Source organism: Falco punctatus, assembly GCF_963210335.1.
Source record: "Falco punctatus genome assembly, chromosome: 5".
In the NCBI taxonomy this organism is placed as follows: domain Eukaryota; kingdom Metazoa; phylum Chordata; class Aves; order Falconiformes; family Falconidae; genus Falco; species Falco punctatus.
The window spans coordinates 40,100,103-40,113,692 of NC_137584.1; the positions used below are offsets into that span (position 1 = coordinate 40,100,103).

General features: G+C 43.5%; 1 protein-coding gene across 1 annotated transcript in view; it reads left to right on the forward strand.

The window, feature by feature from the left end:
* PDE10A (phosphodiesterase 10A) overlaps positions 1–13,590 on the forward strand; it is a 255,673-nt gene that overhangs the window by 197,907 nt on the left and 44,176 nt on the right. The gene's annotated exons all lie outside the window — the stretch shown is intronic.

The following is a 13,590-nucleotide window of genomic DNA, read 5'->3' on the forward strand; positions in this document are numbered from 1 at the left end:
TGCCCCGAATTGCATAAAGGCCTCGTACAGAATGACCCTCTGCCTCACAGCAGTGCCATGTAATGCTTATCATGCAGAAGAGCTTTCTGAATGCTTTGGAAAGTGCCTCTACTCAGAGTTGGCATAGATTAAATGGATGTGATTGGGGATCCTGGTGTTTTTCTTTTGAAACTGAAACTATATTACAGAGCTGTTTAGGAAGTGACAAGAACAGGCTGCAGAGTGAGATCAAGAGCATTTTTCATTTCCAAGACCTTTTACCAATTTCCTGTATTTAGCTGATCCTGCATTACCTGCGTCACAGATGTGTATCTTACTCTTTTTGCTGCTAGCTTATAGTGGCAGTAAAACAGAACAGAGTTTGCAAAACTTTGCTTCAGCTTCCATCTCTGTTTGGTATCTAACCTTAGTCTGACAAAACACTTCTGACACTGATAAGAGTTCCACCTCCTCAGGAATACTGATGCTGCAGGAAATGCTGTGGCAGACATCCTCATGGTAAACAAGAAAGATTTTTTCACATTCTTTCAACTGGAATATGTACCAAAAGAGAATCTGTGTTGCCTTTTTCAGTTAAGTTAGTCAATATAAACCATACCACGGGAAGACTGGAGCAGACCATTATTTCTTTTGCAGATGTGGGAAGGCTTTGTGTCAGTGACTTGTCACCAACTGTTTTGCTGTGGTTTAGTAGCAACTCTACATTTTAAACAAGAGAGTCCTGTGACTAAGAATGCTGTAATTTAGTGTTTATGCTGCCACATTCAAGGCAAATGAGGTTGACGCTGCCTGCAACTGTCTATTCTATGATCTTTACAGAGTAGGCTGATGGCTGTAACCTATTTTCTCTACTTCCATAAGTGATATCACTGCCGTGCTTGTCCTGAATTGAGGGGAATATTGATAACCCCATCACAGAGAGAGGATGGGCTGCGACTGACTGAATTATTTTCCTTTCTAGAGCTTGTCTCATCAAGTTATCCTGGAGATACAGTGGTTGGGAACATCAGTTCCACTAATATGTCACTTGCACCTGAATATAAAATACACTGAAATAAATAGAATATGCCACATTCTGCAATAAGATTAGAAACCAGATATGAACTGTATATTTTTCCCCATGACCCTACAGAGCTGGTCCAAATCTTTCACATGCTTTTTCATGTGCATAAAAGTGCACACATTTTTAAAATGATTACCCCACAGCCTGTATGGTTCTCTAGCACTGTACCCATGTTGCATTTGGTGCTTGTTTCAAACACAAGTAGCCTTGGAGAAAAATGTAATGTTATAATTTCTGCATGCCAAGAAATGGTGAGAAGGAAGTGCTTGTGAAAACTCTATTAGAGAGTTTTGAAAAAAAAATATTTTTGGGAAAAAAAATTATTCAGAGGATAGTTGCATTTAACTTGATAGTAAACCACCCGGATACTACTACTCCAGCTATTATGATTGCTGCAAATAATATAATCTCAACATTTATTGGTATTGGTAAACTCAAAATCTATTGGTAGCAACAGGCAGGGAACACATAGAAACAGACTTCATAACTAAACTATGAAAATCAAACTACAAAAGCCAAAACATTGGTGTTTTAAAATGCGGAAATGTTTAGAAATCACTTTCTCAACTACTTTCAGCACGTGGTAATCCCCAGCTTGCTGGAAACACAAGCTCGTTGGAAAAGCAAGGTGTTGACAGGGCAGAGAAAGCTCTAGGAAAGCTGTAGTCACTTTTCTGTCTTGAAGTCACATGTGCCTGTGTGATACTGCAGCTCGTTTAGCACTGGCTCTTCAGAGCAATCTAACCCAGAAACTGTTCTGTCACTGCGTTAATGGGATTGGAGAGTGCTCAGTGTGACTGCAAGTCCTCTCTGTTTGACAAGGAAGAGGCAAGTACTACCGTAAAGCAATCTCTGCCAATACCAAAACAACAAGCAGTGGACACAAGCAAACCAAATATATCCCTGTGCAGAAAAGACTTTGGGACAGGAGTCCATGGTGTTGCTCATCTCTGCTCTGAGTGGTATTAACTAGTGGAATCCACAGGAACAGAGCTATACGAAATCCTACCCAAAGCGCCTGAGCCTGCACTGCGTTCCCAAACAGGTATTCTTCTGACCCATGGGGCTGATAAAGCCTGGGTTCCTATAGGTTTGCATTATTATTCTTAGGTTTGAAAAATTAAGTTAGGTTTTCTGCTATCTTTACACATAAATTTGAATTTCTCCTCTGTTTCCCATTACAATGCATTTCTTGCTGTGCTTTGGTGATACACAGACTCCCATATTCTGTAGAAACTGGCCAACAAAATGAAAAGTTTTGGGGTGGACCCCAGTCCTCTCTCTAAACAGCTTCCTCTTTTATAGAACATTGAACTTTGTTATTTTTGATACTGTTCCCCTCTGAAGTTTGGATGAAATCGGCCAATACGTTCAAAAGGTTTACGGAAGGAGCATGAAGACAGCAGGGAGTGGGAGGTCTAGTCTGACATTGCTGGAAGGCCACCTATGATGGCAGACTGCGCTTTACAATTTACTTTGACTTTAGAATAGAGTAAGATCTGTTGAAGACCCACATACTGTATGAATGCCAGGAACTTATTTTTGGCATTCCTAATACACAAACTAAACAATGCAACTTGCCTGCAGTATCTCAGAACAAGCCTGGGCTTACTTTGTTTTCTTCTGTTTAAGATACATTGTGTAGAGGTATTTTACCTCTGTCTGCAGTGGAGAACAATGCTTCCTAACAGGTAAGTCTGGGTTTCAAGTGCAGCAATGCTTTTGACTACATACAGGTTATGTTTCTGGGACATAAGTGTGATTATGAAGCTGGGATGGAGACAACTAAGCAGCACATATTTTAAAATGATCTTAGATTTTGGCTTAAGGACTTCTAGTTTAGTCTAAGGATTTAACTTTAGAAACTCTCTTAGATCTAATCCTGGAGCCTGCTGGTGTTGACACCAGCCTTCCCAGTGGTACTGATGAGACTGAATGCTGTGGCTGCTGAACAGCTGAGCTGCAGTGTTGTCCCCAGATCCCGTAAACACTTTATGACAGGTGGGCTGTATGTATTTAAGGGCTCCATTTTGTCCTTTGTATAAAGCCTGCCCTGCCCAGCAGACAGGTTTGAATTATCTCAGTCCTATTGTAAGCCTCCTGCTATTTTCCTTCTGTACCCTAGAGCCTTCAGCTCTTCCTCGTCCATGCAGAAAAATTGGAGCTGGATCCTGGCTGTGTTCATGGAGGATTTTCACAGAAAGGTCTTGCTGACTCCTTTCATAAAGACCAGTTTTAGAGGTGGGTTGGGACAGGTTTAAATGGCTGAATGTCTGTCCCTGAAGTCTGATGTCCATTTAGCCTCCAAAGGTAGCAGTGTAATTAGCAATGGTTGGTAGTGGCCTCAGAAGACCTATGCTAATAATGCAAATGCTGCTTGCCCCCGTTCCCCAGCATGGAAGCCTGCCTTTGACAGAGGTGCCTGTCTGAGCCTGCCTGGGCCACTGCATGACCCAGATTACACATCTGGCTCAACACAGCATCCAGCCTGGTTCTGTGCTGCAGATAACTGAGGAGGAGCCTGCTCTCATCCTGCCGCTTCCATGCCCCGTAGGGCTGCCTCTGCTTAATGCAATGGGCCTGTGCAGCTCTGCACTGCTTCATGGATCTGAGTACGAGGTCAGTAGTTTGGTTTCGGCCCTTCACCAGCGCTTGCAGAACAAATACTTCTGACCCTTCAAACGGACTCCTTGCCCTCTGGTTGATTGTGTCTTTTTCTATGTAATAACTATATGAAATTAAGGTAAATGGAACTTATGACTGTGACGAAGTACATAACAACCATAAGATATTTGCCTTTCAGGGCACTGAGGTGAAAAATAATATCCATAAAACTTGCAGCAATAGATCTGATTTCTTGACAGCCTTTTCTGTTGATCATTGCAAACAAAAGTCCCATGTAGCACCAACAGCAATGGAAGGAATGCTGCTGCTTCTTTCCCCCTTACACAAACATAGTTTGAGAACCAGGAGTAATAGCTGAGGGATAAGAGAGGCTTTGCATCTTGGCGCCTACACATTTCACAAATAACAAAGCTATACTGACTTAGCTAGATTTGTGGTCACCGTATACAGGAATGCTGGCTGGAAGTGATCACTGCTGAGTGCATATGGGAGGTTTCATGTTTATTCTAAACTATAACTGGGTCCAAATGCTTTGTGACTCCAGTCTGCAGGATGTATGTCAGCCTAAGGACAGCCTCTTGAGTCAAGCAGGTGTGAAGACCAGTGCTGTGGTCGATGTTTACTAAAGTAGTTGTCATATAGTTTGTCAGGAATGAGGCGTGCAGTCTGATATTACTCAAAAATCTGGAGAAGTGGATTTCATTAGATGTGCTTGTAGGACTAATGTACAAGCATCAGGATGGTTGTTTGGTTTTGGTTTGTTATTTTGTTTTCATGTGGTTGGGTGTTCTTTTTTTAGTTCTTCCTTTCTACCTGCACCAGGAACAAATTATGGGATTTTCAAGCTAATGCGTATGTGATGGGACAACTGTGCTAAGAAGATGTGGTCTTGGTCATGGTCCTAAAGCCAATCAGACATGTGTCTGTTTATCGTTAGGGAAAGACTATCTCCCACTTCATTTCTCATGCACCCACACTATGTCATCAGCTTGTCTACATTTTGATTCAGTAACTTGATGTGGGTTCAGAAATCTGGTCTGACACTCGTGGGGGCTGTTTGTCTATGGCTTTGCTAGATATCATGCTCTCAAGACTTTCTATAATTTGTTTTCTTTTATCTCTTCCACAGACCATTTACAGTATGGTTTTCCCCCTCGTTGATTTTAAGTATACAGACTTGTCTATAGCCCGTTTCCCCTGTAGCAGGTCCTATTGATACACAGTCACCCTGTCACCTGAAATTCTTGGAGGGGCCCATGCCCTGACTCCATCCTGCTTCTTGGTCTTTCACTAGATACTGGTGTGTCTGTCTGAGGATATGGGAATTCAGCTTTGCTGTTTCTGTTGCTGGTCCTCCACACTGCACCCACCCAACACCTCAGCTCAGTCCAAAGCTAAAAATCTTCAGTCACTGACTGCTGTCAGCAAAACAAAGCAGGAAGCCCTCTTTCCTTAAAGGTTAAAATATTTGTGATATAAAATGAAAAGGCTTGGTGCTCCGTCGATGAAAGGAATCTCCCAGACAGGAGCACTATATTTTTTGGAGGTCAGCTGATGTGGAGAGAAAAAACAAGTGTTATTGGAGGACTAGATGTAAGGTCTTGGTCCTTAAGCTCCTTTGTGTTAGTAATAGCTGATTCATGTGATCTCTTTAGAAGCAGATGGAGCCTTGCCCTGCAAGGAGGTGAGGGTGGTGGTCTCGCTCCTCTGCACTCCTGTGTTGGCAGGAAAGCTGGTGCAAGACTTGGGAAATTGTACCAGGAAACAGGCATCTGCAGGCAGGTGAGGGAGTGGAAGTGGGGTGGTAGGAGATAAGCAGTGGGAACAGGGTCAATGTCATATATGCAGGAGATAATCTAAGCATGTGTTCTGAGTAGGCATTCCTCCTGGCTCCCCCCCACATCTTGCCTGGCACCCCTGCAGCCTCTCTTACTGAAAAAAGCAGGTGGATGCCCACATGTCCAGGAAGAAGGAATTACTTCAGAAATGGGTGCTTAGTGCCTCAGGTTTGCTACCACCATGCTCCTGAGTGGCACGTAACTGTGCTTGCTTTGCCACAGCTTTTTCTTTAAATGAGGTGGAGGGAGGCAAATGAGGGTGAGTGGAGAAGAGGGGAATGCAGGAGGAAAAGGGATAGAGACCAAGTCAGGAGGAAAGGAGTCGGCCTTGTCTGAACAGGAATCACAACTGCTCCATCTGTACTCAGGTCACCTCTGGGGAGTCTGACTGCTTGTGGTGCACAGATATTGAAAGGAGTGGTGCATGGTACTGCGAGCCTGGGAGCTTTTTACAAAAGGATGTCAGATGAAAGGTATCGTCACCAAACTAGAAAATAGCAAACATGTCACCCATATTCAAGGACAGCAGGGGGAGAGGAAGGGAAGAAGTAACAGCTAGGCACTGCATCCAGATTAATTGACCTTTAGTTACATGAGGAACATATACATTCAGGACAAATCTGGAAAGTAAATCTAAACAAATACATGGAGGGAACAGAAGATGGAGTTGTAGGGGGAAAGTTTAGCAAAAATAGGGCATGCCAGGAAAAATGCTTGTCGTCCGTGTCATTCCCCCCACCCCACCCCCCCGTGCCGCCACCCCCCTCCCCCCCCCCCCCCCCCCCCCTTTATTTTCTCCAGTGATAACTAATCCTTTTGTACAAGGGATACATGGTGTTGGTTGTCTGTGGGAGTTTGGAATAGTGTCAGTAGAGCCATTCTCGGATTAAACCAGAGAAAACAGTTATTAGTGCAAGAAGCAGTAGTAATCAGCACAAGAAGTAACTGGGGAGATGAAGGGGCTATCCCAAAAGCCTGGCTGGGTGCGCTGTATGTCCCAGCATCCGTGCTCCAGGATGCTGTGGTTGGGCCAGTGGCGGGTGGCCAGGAGAGCCATACCGCCAGTCGGGCTGACCTTGCACTGGGGAGGGGACAGTTCACAACTGGAGGTTAACGCTTGTACAGAAGCAATGGGTGCCTGTGGTAAATTTGGGGACCATGCTGTAGCCTCAGGAGGTGACAGTGGGGTGGCAGACCAGCACCTCACAGGGCTGATCTCAAGTCAAGCCTGGGTCTGGCCTGAAGTCCCAGGCTGAAACGTGACTGAGGTGAGGCTTAGTGCTGAGTAGGGGCCCTGGGGACAGCGTGGCTTCCAGAAAGTGTCTGTGGTGACGGATGGGGCCTGTGGTGAGTGCGGCCCTGGTGGCAGTGGGAGGATCAGGGGAGCACCCCAGGGCTTGAGGCACTGGCTCCCATCAGCCCGTCGTGGCTGAAGGGACAGATGGGACACTTGGCATGTGGTGAGGAAGCCACGAGGGATGCAGTGGGTGAAGCCTTTGCCCAGCCTGTGGCTGGTGCCTGGACTTGCCACACAGCAGGGAAAGCCCAGCATCATCCCCTGTGTGATCCACATTGGTGAGCAGGGATTGGCACGGCACATGCTGCAGGGCCACCCCTGTTCAATGACCTTGTCAAAAAACTCCTGCCGGGCACTGGCATACGTAAGTGTGTTTTGCCATGTGCATCCCAAGTTTCTCTGGATCCTGGGATGCCATTCTCAGCCATGCCGAGCTGCTTTGTCATGCTTCAAATCTCTCTTTCGCCCTCATGTTCTGTGGACAAAAATATCCCTCTGTCACCCTCAGGAGGTATATCAAGAGAAGAGATGAAAATGTAGTTAACATCTCTTCTATTCCACAAGTGCCAATTATGTGGTTTTTTCCCTCATATGGTCTAGTTGATAAATATAGCTAGCTAAATTCAGACTGTTTTCAACCTGTGTTTAGCACTGAAGTGGGCTGCTTCTATTTTTGAGCTGAAGAAGCGTTTGCATGTCTGAAATCCCATCCAAGTTCTAACTGTATCAGTAGGTCTAATAAAAGAGATTACCTCTTCCTACAGACCTTGGCTGGTTTACATCTTTCAGGCACTGTGACTACAATTATGATGCTGGTGCTTCTTTCCTGTTGCTTCTCTGCCACCTGCAGTGCACAGCTTGAATGCACAAGAGAGAGGATAAGGGGAAGCACATCAGGGTATTTCCTAACTTTACAGTGTTCCATTTGCAAGCTTAAAGACATTCCTGGAAACATAGAAAAAGTTAATTTGGAAGGGACTTCTGATGTTTGTCCAGTCCATGCTGGGCTAAGACATTTTCGTCAAATGCTCAGGACCTTATCCAGTGAAGCTACAGGTGCTTCCAAGGATGGAGATTTCACAGCCTCTCTGGTCATGTGCTTCAGTGATGAACAATTCTTGCTGTGAAGGTTTTTTTCCTTACCTCCAACCTTTTTTTCCGATGTTTCAAGAAGTGGCTGTGGCCCTTTACTCTTTCACAGTTCAGTTCTGAGAAGAGGCTCTTTCTTCTCTACTACTTACTGCAGTAGTAAAAGAGAAGTAGTAAAAAAGAAATTCCTCCTGGGGTAGCCTGTTCTTTAGCCTCTCAGCAATCTCAGTGTTCCTCTGCAGGACTCTCCACTTTGTTAATGTCTTGCTTGCTCTATAGGGCCCAAGACTGGACACAGTGCTCCAGGCATGGCCTTGCCAGTATGGAGTAGAGGGAAATAAACACTTTCCTTTATCTTTCAAAGACTTCCTGTCCAAGTGCAAGCTATGCGCTTGCTTGTGTATCCTGGTATGTGGTTAGCTGCCTTCATCACAAGGCATGCTGCTGTCTCTTGTGCAACTTGCCCTAAAGGACCCCTCAAACACTCCTCTGCAAAGCTTTTGTTATCCAGTTCAACCCTAGCATGTAGGATTAGGCCATCCCAGCTGTAGATGTTGCACCTTTTTGACCTTCAAGAGATTTCTGTTGGCCCATTCCTTTAGCCTGTCAAGGTCTCAGACTGTTCTTCCTGTCCTTTAGTTTTTGTTAGACAGGTAGTTTCCTATCCTTTTGTGTTGTGTTTATGCTGGACAGACATGTTCAAAGACCTACTTTCTCCTCAGAGCAGTGTTTTCTTTTATTATGGACTATAGTGGCATGGTGGGAAGTTTTTTTAGAAGACTACTCTTGCAGAGGAGATAGTCTTGGAAGAGGAAGGACCTGTGCTCCCTAGCATGTTGCCCAGTGCCTTTGGAAACTTTCGCTTTCTTGTTGGTCTCCCACTTACCACCAGAAATTACAGTGACATGATGCAGAGCTATCCGCTGGCAGGCAACACAGGCCCTGAGGTCTTCAGCTTTGCTATCTGCTCATTGACAGAGTCACCAAGGAGACAAATTAGAGAATTCTAGCTTCTCGACTGTTCAAGGAAACCATTTCATACCAGACAATTTGCTTTCTTTTGCTTCATGCCTTACCTTGCACTTTGCCTCATCTCCTATCTTCTTAGACCTTAAAGCTTCAGCTTAAATGAGAACTGAACTCAAGGCTGTCTTTGTGTTGAGGTTTTCAGACTACTGTGATCTGCCCAGAGAAGAAATGAAAGGACAGCATCTGAGTATGACCTTATCCCAATCCAGTTCTAGACTTCCTTTCATGGACATGCCAGGCTATATTCTGAATGGGAAAACACAGTTAGTTCACTTTTCTGCCATATACCTCACCAGCCTACTGTTACATTTCTAGGAAAAGTAACGGTAATCTCCACAAGAGGGTTTTGTGTCTGTATAAAGACAGAAAAGAAGAGTAAATATAATCAGCTAGGCAGATCCTTCTCAGTGGCAGCTGCTGCTGCTTCTCTTCTACTCAATATGCTTCTATGAAAAAAAAAAATCACGACCTTATTATCATGCTCATTTCCATCCCTCTAGCACAAGTCAATCATGGGAACAATTAAAAAGTTCTGGATTTAAAGTGACAATTAAAAAAGAAACAGATATAAGAACTGAGTGGCAGGAAAGGAAAATTAAATGGTTTCTTTCCCCCCTCCCCTTTGCTCCTTGTATCCTATTGTTGTTGAAGAAATAATAAATTTCTTCCTTATTAGATGTCAGTTTATAAAATTTACTCTGTGCTACCTAAAACCTACCCATACCTGCACGATTTCTCCTACTTCTCCCCTGTGGTCCTTCTTTCAGTGAGCCAATGCCACTTACATGTATTGCTCCTTGATGGGTAAATCAAGGCTTCAACTGCATCATTTAGATATGCGTTTCAGATACCATTTAGCAGCAAGAGGATTCTGTGGGTTATCATGCTGTCTAGGCTGACGGGTCAGGCTTTGACTTTCTGGCTGTGTCTATCAGTCCCTAGCCTGTTTTTCTGGGTAGCAAGAGCAGTTCGGTTCTGTTCTTGACCCCCCCAGTCTGTTCATTTGGAAACGAAGAAAAGCAAGGCATGCTTTGTAACACTGGAAAGCTGTGGTTTGGGGTTTTTTTAATATCTGAACTCTTAAAATCTTTGCAGTCATACTACGAGCATATTTTCTGCTACATCTCCCTCATTTGGTCTCTTTTTCAGTGAAATTAAATTCTTCCGTCCATGTACATTTTCTTTTCATTGAGGTTTCAACTCAGTCAACTCCAGTTGTCCTAAATCTTTCCTGAAGAGTGGTGCCTGAAAACGGGCATAACATTTGGCTGAAGCCTCTTCTGTGCTGGGCACACTGACAGGAATATTCCCTCTTGCGATGTGTTAAACACTAGCTTGTATATCCCAGAATGGCATTTGTCTTGTTCACCGTACTGACAGTGTTGATTTGTGCTGACCATGTCATCCACTATATTCCCCAGATATTTTCTAAATAACTTTCTACTGAGCCAGCTGTTGCTGGCCACTGGGCAGCTGCTTGTTTCTGCACGTATCGAAGTCCATTCAGCTGTTCTCAGAATTTTCCAATTTATCAAAAGCATTTTTGGTTCCAATTCTGTCTCTAAGAATATCTGCATCCCCTCTCCATTTCACGTCATCTGCAAATTTAACAATCATGCTGTGTATTCCATCATTCTAGGAAAATTAGATAGAGATTCAGGATGAATCCCCATATAATACTGCTTAGTACCTCTTCCATTTGGACAGGGAATCTTTATAGCGACTCTTTGAATATAGTTTTACAGAGTTTTGTTTTGTTATCATTTTGCATCCATGCTAGCCTACCTCCATCTAGTTTTTTGTTTTGTTTTGTTTTGTTTTGCTTGCTCATAAGGATGCTACACAAGACAATGCCAGAAGCCTAAGTAAAGAGAAAATATGCAACAGCTACAGCTTCTCCCCTGCACTAATGCTCTTAAACCATCATACTGGCTGTTATTCAGCTCCTTGTTTGTCATCTGGGTGCTTAGAGCATCCTACATTTTTCCAGGATGGTGTTTTGTTTTTTTTTTTTTTCTTTTTGGAATTGAAGGTAAAGTTGTGGAGCTTTTCTCCCTTCCCCACTTTTAAACACAGACCCTGTACTTGTGCTGTTCCCATCATTGTTGGCTCACCAGTCCCCAGCTGACCTTCTCGAAAATAACTGCTAATGTGTCTGAGACTGTTTTAGGCACTTTTTCACATATGCTAGACAGATGTTCATCAGGTTCAGCCAAATTAGCAACACATTACTGTAAGTGCTGTCTAATCTGCTCATTCAGGGTATTAGTTTTTTTCAACATTTATTTACCCTTCTCTCACTGATGTTACCTGTACCAGCCACCTGCTCACATTTTCAGTAATGAGTGAAGGAAAAAGCTCACTTGAGCATTTTTTTATCTCCTCCACCCCCTTCATTATCGACCAGGGTGGCAAAATTTCTTTGTTTTTTTCTACTAATGTTAATGCATTCTCCTCATAATGTCTTGTACTGTTTGAAGTGAAGAGGCAGTGGTTTCATGCATTTCTGTGGAGGGACTGTATCCCTTCATGAAGAAACACGTCCTGATGATTCAGAACTACTGGACATAGGTTGTCACTGTAACAATACTACTGGCTTGCTGGTTCAAAGTCTCCCCTTGCTACAAGCCCTCATGTTCACCACCGGGCAGGGTCTGCTTGCCAAGAAAAGCACTGGTGTGCTGCTAATGCAGCAGACATGCAAACTTGGGGAGGTAGGACGGTCTAAGAGGAACCTGTTTTAGCCACATTAGGTTGCTACCATCTTGAGGGGGTGAAGCAAGCTGTACTAGGGAGACAAAAGTGAGAGCCACTTGGAAATATTAGCTCATTGAAGTTGGTCTTGCCTATTGAAAGCATAGATAACAAATGCTACTTAGGCTCCTGGTGCATGCTGACAGTTAATATAAATGTACTCTTACCTTTCTCATTAGCTTTTTCATGGGCTGCCATTGGGTTTGAGTTGTGGGATGCTGAGATCAGGCTGTGCCCTGACATTTTAGCATGGCATCCTGCAGGCTCAAGTGTCTTTCGTATGTTATGTGGATGTCTGGTAGTGTGTGTAGATATTTTAAGGTTCTATACAGAACCCAGAGGTACAGTGAGCTGCCCTACTCTCCAGCCTGCCCCTTGATTACCAACTGGTCCGTTATCTCAGTGTAGCATTGAAAGGCGTTACATTGTTTTCCTCCAAATTCCTGTCCATTTGGAGACAACTCACAAACCACCTGCCTTCCTAATTCTGCTCCTGTGGCTTTCACTGCCTCACCCCTCCAGGGAAACAAGGTCCTGCAGGACCAGAGTACCTGTGTACATAAATCTTAATATCTCTAAATACACCAGAGTGCAACAGTGACTCATTTATTAGGTTGCTGAGACAAAGTACAATGATAACGTAAGTAGAATTTTTTTTTTTTTTTTTTTGGTGGGGGGGAGATGAGATTACTGTAAAAAAACAATAATCAATTAATGGCTAACCTTCCAGGAAAACCTAGGAAAAATCAGCCTACTATTTTTATCAAGTGTTAGGAATATGCTGGTAACATCCCTGATGTTACCTGAATATATTGCATTATTTAATGCTGAGTGAGTAAATGGATGACAAAGTCATGGCCGTAAAAATTACCAGCTAGTTATCAGCTGCAATGTTTGTGGGCCTTCTGAGTCATGAAGGTGACATAGAACAGACTATGCCATCTTCATACCTGATGGGAGGAGCAAAGAGGATGGACCCAGGCTTTTCTCAGTGGTGCCTAGTGACAGGACAAGAAGCAATAGGCACAAAGAAAAACACAGGTAATTCAATTTAAGCACAAGAAACAGACTTTTCCATGGTGAGGGTGATCAAACCCCAGAACAGGTTGCCCACAGAGGTTGTGGAGGCTCCATCCTATAGATAATCAAAACTCAACTAAAAGTGGCTTTGAGCAACCTGATGTAGCTGACCATGCTCTGAAAAGGGTGTTTGAACTAGACGATCTCCAGAATCGATATCAACTGTTTTGTGACTCTGTGTAACTATAAGAGGAGCAAAGCATTGTTACTGAGATGACTAGAAGAATGATGAGCCTACCTTAAAAAACTGTGTTTGTACATAAACAACCTACACTGATCCTGGACAAAAAGAGGAAGCCTGAGAGGAGCCATGACTTCTCTCTATAGATGACATAAGAGTAGATGGTTAGGGAAAAACTATTGAAAGTAAAGAACTGGCACAAGATTAGCAGATAACAAAGTATTATCTGACAATGAACAAAGACTTTAAATTTGGACTGAGAGTTTGTTTCTGAAAAGGATTATTTGACATACCATAGAAAGGGACCAGCCTTAGACCTAGTGTTAATGAGTGGGCAGAAAAGCTGTTCTCTTAATCAGCAGAGTTCATGGGGAGGCCTGGGGGAAAAAAAAGTCAGAAACTGTGTTACCAAGAAGTATGGGCAGAGGCTGATCTTTGCAGAAACCCACAGGTGTTTTATCATTATTTGTATACTGCTGTGGATAAGAAGGAAGGTAGCATATTGTTGTAGGCCATGTCTTCCTAAAATAGTCTGTTCTAAAAGCAGAAGAGGTTTTTTTTCTGTGTTGAAAGTTTTTGTCATCTAAAGTTTTCCCTTTTAAAAGTGTACTTTGTCTTTCCTCTTTCTTTTAAG